This window comes from Pelophylax lessonae (genome assembly GCF_965119305.1).
Source record: "Pelophylax lessonae genome assembly, chromosome: 13".
NCBI lineage: Eukaryota > Metazoa > Chordata > Amphibia > Anura > Ranidae > Pelophylax > Pelophylax lessonae.
In genome coordinates this window covers 110,176,777-110,185,192 of record NC_138780.1, presented here as the reverse complement: position 1 = coordinate 110,185,192, position 8,416 = coordinate 110,176,777, and the positions used below count along the sequence as shown (strand labels likewise).

At 42.1% G+C, this 8,416-nt stretch overlaps 1 protein-coding gene across 1 annotated transcript in view; it reads left to right on the top strand.

Annotated features, from left to right (window-relative positions):
• Positions 1 to 2,964: 2,964 nt before the first annotated feature.
• Positions 2,965 to 8,416, top strand: part of LOC309569437 (formin-like) — a 673,199-nt gene continuing 667,747 nt past the window's right edge. Inside the window, exon 1 of the mRNA XM_082275263.1 lies at positions 2,965 to 3,026. The gene's annotated coding sequence lies outside the window, so the exon portion shown is untranslated. The remainder of the gene's footprint in view (positions 3,027 to 8,416) is intronic.

The window sequence follows — 8,416 nt, the reverse complement described above, 5'->3', positions numbered from 1 at the left end:
TAAAGCATTGTGAAAATTGTTCTTCCTGTTTAGAAAAATTTTTTTTTTTTTTTTTTCAATCCTTTGTTGAAGTGCTGCTGCTCTTCTGCTGCTTTTTTTTTACCACTTTGTCTACAGTCAGTCTTTCACAGTGTTGCTCAGGGCAGGCTTCCTTATGGTATAAATAGTGGACCATGCCTGCACAATGAGCACTACCAAAGCTTCTTATATTTTTACTGTAAGTTTGCAAGACAGGCTGACATTCAGGAGTACAAATGAGAAATGAGGGCAGAGTGTTGTATTCTCATAACATGATGCTGGATCTGTCCCCTACCGGCTCTACATCAAGAACTGAGCAATCAGGCTGCTGATCGCTCGGTTCTTGGGTCAGCTCTGAGCACATAGCAGTGACTGTCAGCCACGTCTCTGTGCTTTGCCCCTTCAGCTCTCACTGGAGCACCGGACTGCAGAGGGGGCAGAAGTGGCTGGCTCAGGCTGTCAGTGGTGCGCTGAGAGGCTGACCCAGCTGCTGGTCAGGCACCTAGGCAATTCCCAACGTTGTTGTGATCCCTGAAGAGCCTGGACCAGCTCTGTGAAGTCAGCTGACAGACTTTAACCTGCTATCGGCTGAATCTGGGGCACAGAAGTGCAGAACTCGGTGCACTTGTGTGACCTGCAGGAGAAGTATGTCCAAAAGCAGGATCACCAGGTGGTATTTTACTAAAACCTGCACACTTAAAAAGGTCACATTACTTGATGGGCATCTGCAGAACTTTTTTCAGGGGGGGGGGGGTAATTTTAAGGTAACCCATGCACCACACCTTTGAACAATGTAATGAAGGGGAGGGGCTTAGTCATTATACTTATTGTGAGTATGTATTTTTAAACGGCAAACGGCAGCATTTATTTTTAAAGCATTGGTTAACAAAAAAAAATAAAAATGTATCCTGTTCCCTTAAAGCATGTTATACAGCACAGTTATTGTGCTGTGATTTGACCCCCCCCCCCCCCCGGTGACACCTAAAATACCTGGCTGATCCTGCCTGGCTATGTCCTTCCCTCTTTAAACTGACCACGGTATACCATGGCGGTTGACCCCTGACACCATGGTCAGTTTACGTGCCTCCATCATCCACAGCTCACCTGTCGTCCTCTGTCTTCTCTCCCTCCCTGCCTGTCTACTCCTGTGTCGGTGCCCCTCCTGGTGCTGTAGTTTAATTTAAAGTTTCATATCCTGTCTACAGTCTGTTTAATAATCCTGTGTCTGTGTTTTTATGAAAAAAATTATTCTTTACAAGTTTTCAGAGTGCCAATCGCCATTCACGTGACCGGCCTTCTCTCTCTCCCCCCTCCTTCTCTTTCTCTCCTCCTTCTCTTTATCTCCCCCCTCCTTCTCTTTATCTCCCCCCTCCTTCTCTTTATCTCCCCCCCCTCCTTCTCTTTCTCTCCCCCCCTTCCTTCTCTTTCTCTCCCCCCCCCTTCCTTCTCTTTCTCTCCCCCCCCTCCTTCTTCTCTTTCTCTCCCCCCCCTCCTTCTTCTCTTTCTCTCCCCCCCCTCCTTCTTCTCTTTCTCCCCCCCCCTCCTTCTTCTCTCTCTCTCCCCCCACTCCTTCTTCTCTCTCTCTCCCCCCACTCCTTCTTCTCTCTCTCTCCCCCCACTCCTTCTTCTCTCTCTCTCCCCCCACTCCTTCTTCTCTCCCTCCCTCCTCTCCCCCCCCCCTCCCTCCTCTCCCCCCCCCCTCCCTCCTCTCTCCTCCCCTCCCTCCTCTCTCCTCCCCTCCCGACTGATGACCATGAGGAATTCTCGGCCCCACCCGCTGCAGGCAGCTGTCAGAAGGGGAGAGGAGAGAGCGTGAGCGGTGCTCTGAAAACTGGTTAAGAATGCCTTATTTTTTTTAAAACGCATACAGACACAGGATTATTAAACGGACCAGACAGGATGGTATAAAGTGGCTTAACAATCACTTTAAAGGGGAAGTTAGGATTGGACGCCCATGCATTACATACTTGTTTAGATTGTGATTTATTTCAACTTTAATCAAATGTTTTTTATGAATTATAGAACTGCAATACTCTGATTGGTGGATTTGTCAGAACTGCAGAAAATAATTTATGTGTAACACTTATATGATGGCAAACGAAATCAACCAGCATGAAACATTTTGGTGCTGTGTATAGTAGAAAGATTAACAGCTGAAATGTGGTTTTTCATGGGCAGCAGCTACATTTCAGTTTATAAGAATCTGTCCCATTTTTTGTACTTCTAAGTATGTTTCCTGTACATCATTGGCCACTACCAGCTGAAATGGAGATATAAATCGGACCTGGAGGCAGCTACTACTTTACCTGCTGCATCCGTCTATGTGCTGGCTGCCAGACACTTGGCAAAGAAAGGACAGCTGTGTTGTAATTTATTTAGGAGCTTGCAAACAGTCTGCAGCTCTGTAGAGAATCAAATAAAGGCATTTTCCATAGCCCTGACAGAAAACAATAATGTTATTACTGGCAGGGGTACATTTAATTTGTATGCATTTGAGATCATTTGCCTTCTAGGGAGCTAAAAAGCTTGAATCTTAATATTTTCAATTGCCCAGGGAGTAGTATGCATAAAACGACGGAGCCCTGGTTCCATATTTTCATTTTATAGATTAAGATGTAAAGACAAAGGTCAATCATTAGACCCTCTCGTACCTCTAATGCAAGCAGTCTCCTGACAGAGCTGCCTCACCCAGAGTGTGATATACTGCCAGTTACCAGATGAAGTGCCTAATGCTCCTGCCTACCCCACCCAATGTAGACTGACCGTGCTACTTGTGGCTGCTCTCCTCTGAAGTGGTTACCTTGCTTCTAACTGTAAAGAGTGGTAGGCAGCAGTATGAAAGCTTTGTTTTCCCACGGCACTCATTGGTGTTTCTGCAATGGTGAGTCACAGGAGAATGTATTGCTGTGTTGTCTGATTCTGGTCTGTGTGATACGGCTCCATCCGCCAGGATGCAGTGTGACTTTCTGATTTCATTCTGCGTTAACCCACTGCAATGTACAGAAAAGGTAGATAAGTAGATTTTCCTTTTTTTATGAAGGCATTGTCGTGTGTGTGTGTGTGTGTGTGTGTGTGTGTGTATAAAAATTATTTTTTGTGTATGTATATAATAAAAAAAAATTCTATTAGATTTGGAAGTACTCATGCAGATGGTAAATATTTGGTAGCCAATAAGTGAGCTGTGGTCAGTGTTCTTGCTATAACATGAATGGTTTTTGTTATTCTTTGTAATATATTCTATTTTGGAGGCAGCTGGAGAACATTTTGGATTTTTTTTTTTTCTTTTTTAAATAAAACTACCAAAAGTAAAGATACTAATTGACTGACATATATGCTGGTGCTTTTTACTAAGAAGTTGCTGTTTTAGAACAAGTATGTCTATCAGGAAGTTAGAAAAATATCAGAATACCTTATCTGAATGTTTGTTCTGGGTCTTTGAAAGTATAAAAGCAGCCAGGCAAGTAGCACATTCAGAAGGGGAGCTTTGCAATGGCAGCACCCTTTTTAAAACAGCTTTTCTTTTAATGTGAGAAAAACATTGCTATTTTATGGACAGCTGATTAACTTAAACTCCTAACAGAGTTTAGGTCCCCCACCCCAAATTTTTCTTTCCCTTTTTCTTCTCAGTGACACATCAGTTTTTTGTATTTCTCTGTGTTGTGCTATGTAAGTCCATTGTACCGCATAATGAGTTTGTACTCATGGTTTTGCATTCTGTTTTTTGTAACTTGTATTGCATTTTTTTAAACATATATTCTGTAAAAACCATTATGGAGAAAAGCCAAGCAATGCTGTTGCGTGTGTGTTTTTTTTTTTTTTTTTTTTAAATTCTGTTTATTACAGTTGGGTACATTGACAGCATAATGGTTTTGTCATAAATATTGCCATAACTTCCAATGTATACATGAAGTTGTGATTAAACTTGTCTAAAAGAAGAACCTAACTGCGTCCCCTGTTGTCATTTCAATATCATACAAAAATAGTACTTATTGGTTTACATCTACTGTATCAAATTCACGCATATGTGGGAAGTGACGTGGGCACTGCTCAATTCCCTGAGGTTGTCTAGTAAGGGCAGAGGTACACTAAACCTTTATTTACGGAGACAGCCTCTGTTAATAGATGACCTTTTCATATGGCAAAATCTGGTTGACAGCATGGATCCATTGGAGGAGGGGTTGGGTTTGCATCTGTTTAAGAGCAATTATGTACAGTTAGAAACTGTATTTCATGAAGTATTCTCATGTATCTGGCTATTGTTCTTCATCTAGGAGGCCAAAACAGATTTCTGGAGTAAAGGGAACTAGTATAGACAATATAGTTGATAATAGTTTCACTATTTTTGTTTCCAATATCTAGCAATTGTTAGTTAGGATCAGATAACGTGGATAACATCTGTTCTTGTATTGGCACAACTACAGGTGGTCCTCAGGTTACAAACAAAATTGGGACTGTAGGTTTGTTAAAGCTGAGTTACACCCTAAAAATAATAAACTTTACCGCATCAGTTAGAATAAAAAAAAAAAACTGAAAAAGAATTAGATCATTTTTTTTTTCCACTTACCTTGTTTTTAATGAAAATAAACGTACCTTCCTTCCTCTTCCTCCTTGTGCGGCCGTGGCCCCGACGTCACTTCCTCCTTTGCATTGCGTCCTGGGAGATGAGTGTCATCAATCCCAGGATGCAATGGGAACGGCCCCGGCCGCTACTCTGATTGCCGATCGCAATCTACAGCACATGCGCGAGATTGCAATCGGCATTCTGGGTAGCCAGTAACCTGGAAGAAGGAAACAGCAGGGGACACCACGGCTTCAGATGGCCACACTCTGTAATCAATTTTAAAGGTAAGTATTTATCTTCTATAACTGTAATGACCTGTAATGTAGGGTTAGTTTTTGGGTAATTGGGGATAGCTTATGATTAGGGGGTATTTTTAAGATAAATGTATGTGGCTGGAACTCCGCTTTAAGTTGAATTGGTTTGTAAGTTGGAACAGGTACTTTTTTTTAAGTGTAGCCCCAGCCAAAAGAATCACTTTTTTTTTGGGATAGCATAGGGAAGGGTTAACACCTCTGTTCCATTTGTTTTGCTCTCTGTACCCCTATTCAGAAGATTTAACCTCACTTTCTGTCCCTATGACAACTGGATTTTGAATATTTTGTGCTGTTGTGGAAACAAGGATTAGTAGTAAAGCTTCAGTGGAGACACCTTTTTTCCATGGGAACTCTTGGAGTAAATTTCCCTTCCTAAGGCTAGATTTCTCCTCACTTCCTCTTTGTCTCCCTTCGTTTGTAAGTTGAATGTATGCAACCCAGGGACTGCCTGTAATATAATTCCAGTTAGTTAGACAGTGCATAGCAGTTAATCTTACCGGGTTAAATAAGACTGATGGAAGATATGTAGTTGTATTGACCAGCAGACTTCATCCCAGTCCTCGTCAGTTCCCCTGGGGGTGGGACTTTTTAGGCACAATTGAAAGTTTCAAGGAATAATGTTAAAAGTGTTTATTTTATTGTACAAATATAAGGACAATGATAAATATACAGAAAAAAAATATCCAATAAAAACAGTTTAAGCAAGCAATAATGTGTACAAGATGCAACTCAACCATCCAGACCTGACTAGATATCCGACGCGTTTCGAGGTTTTTTACCTCTTCATCAGGGATAATGCTAGAATTTTTTATGGTTGGTTTTCATATTGACAAACAAATAGCTTGCTGCTTTTTTAAAAACAAGGAATGCCTTGGAGCCCAAATGCTGCTGTATGTTCACAGGATAGGAATTATAAAGATGCACGTGTTTCAGGTACAAAAGGGGAAGGACTGATGGAGACAGTGCTCTCAAGAAACACTCAGAACAGCTGTAGTCCAATGTTGCTTAGCAAAGTAGGTGGGGTGGAAATCATGCCCAGGCTTGTTGTTAAAATGCAAATTATAGAGCCGAACACTGCATGGGTCACACCGCTGGGAGAAGGAATCCATGCAGTGTTCGGCTCTATATTCGGCTGTACCTGAAACACGTGCATCTTTATAATTCCTATCCTGTGAACGTACAGCAGCATTTGGGTTCCAACGCATTCCTTGTTTTTAAAAAGCAGCAAGCTATTTGTTTGTCAATATGAAAACCAACCATAAAAAATTCCAGCATTATCCCTGACGAAGAGGTAAAAAAACTCGAAACGCGTCGGATATCTAGTCTGGTCTGGATGGTTGAGTTGCATCTTGTACACATTATTGCTTGCTTAAACTGTTTTTATTGGATATTTTTTTCTGTATATTTATCATTGTCCTTATATTTGTACAATAAAATAAACACTTTTAACATTATTCCTTGAAACTTTCAATTGTGCCTAAAAAGTCCCACCCCCAGGGGAACCCACATTGTTGAATCACAATTTCTGGGATGTGGCACACTTTTTTGAGTTTCTCAGCGGGAACACACATATACCAGTCCTCGTCAGGTTTGGGATTAGATTTTTCTATTTGGAGCAGACCCTAAGTGGGACCTTACCAAGTTTAGTGTACATTAAATGGAAGTAGACTTCAGGGATTAGGCCTTTAGGCTCTGTTCACATCTAGGTGTTTTTGGGCTATTTTCTGCTCTAAGCCTCAGCTGTAAAAACGCCCAACAAAACAAATCCCAAATATTTCAATGGCCCCTGTTCACATCTGAGCGTTCTGTCGCCTTAAGCAAAAATACATTGCTCAAAAAAGTACACAAGCTTTTTTGGCAGATTACAGGTGTTTTACTGTTTTGCATTGGTCACTTGTCTGCACAAAAAATGTTTTTACAAAAACGCCAGAAAAACACCTGTAGAAATAGCAATTCTTAGATGTGAACCGAGCCTTAGGGTCTTGTGATCTCAAGACAACGATCAGAGAATGATGGTGTCTGTCTTGGGTTCCAAATTGTGCTTGGACGGTGCGTCTTAATTGTAGGTAGTAGTATTTAGATAGTAGTGTGTGTTTTTTTTTTTTTTAATGAATCTTATTTACCTGGATTGTGTCCTTTTTTTGAGAAAGGCAGAGCCAACGTTCAAAGTCATCTAAATTCTGCAACAGGGCACCATGATGTACAGGATTTGAATATGGTGACTAGCCGAGAGATGAAAGAGTGCATTTCTTTGGTGTTCTGCTTCTACAACATTACCCAAAAAGCAAGCTGGTGTGTGTATCTTGTAGACAAGGCTTGTAGAGAATATAACTTTTTTTGGTAGATCTAAATGTACATAAAATGTTCAGTTACACCTATATTGGAACAGCCCCAGACCCCTCTTTCAGACTTCTATTTATCATTGGTCAAATTAGATTGCTGGGCCTGTGCATGTGGTCTGCAATCCTGTTCATTCCTATAATCTTTTGAGTGTGCTTCTACATTAAAGAACCTTGCGCACCCCTGCAGTGGCATTGTAATGCTGAGTTCTAAGCCTGTGTAAGCTCTGAGTTTGATAGTGGCCAAAGCGACGACCTCCCTTTTTTTAAAGTGATTGTTTGGCCAATGCCATATTTTTTTTTTTTTTTTGTCACTACTTAAGTGCGGCTTCACACTATAGTGATGTCAGACATTGCATGTCATTCGCACCGCAATGCCATGCAAATCACATGCCATGTCTGTGCGATGCAAATGTATGGCTGAATTCGTATTGCGTTTGGACCAAAGTTGTTTACGACCCTTTTTTTAGTCTGCACCAGAATCGTATTGCATGGGTGTTCACCCCTATGATCCGATTTCTGTCTGGATTGACAGTTCGTACTGCGATATGTGAACTAATCTTGGGGTGTCATTAACTTTGTATTGACACTCCCAGCAATTTGCATTTGGCAGTGTGAACTGATCTGTGTGTCGGGTGGGATGCAGGAACCCGCAGTGGATTCGCAGGGTTCCCGTATCGCACCAATGTGAACCTGTACTAAGGCCTCATGCACACAGGATGTTTTGCAAACTCTCCTTAAGGCTACGTTCACATGTGAGTGTAGCGGATCGCTGGCAGAATCACTGCGATTCTGCCCGCAATCCGGAAATCATTGCAAATCGCAGGACACCTGTGCGTTGCCCGTGATTTGCAATGGCACCCCAAATGCTGTGCGATATTGCCGTGATTTCCGCCTGCCGAATCGCGGTAACATCGCGCAAACAAAATCGTGGGACGCATGACGCCCAAAAAAGGTACAAGAGCTTCTTTGGGGCGTCATGCGTCCCGTGATTTTGTTTGCGCGAGATTACCGTGATTTGGCAGGCGGAAATCCCGGCAACATCGCACAGCGTTTAAGGTGCCATTGCAAATCACGGGCAACGCACAGGTGTCCCGCGATTTGCAATGATTTCCGGATCGCTGGCAGAATCGCTGTGATTCTGCCCACGATCCGCTACGCCCACATGTGAACGTAGCCTTAAA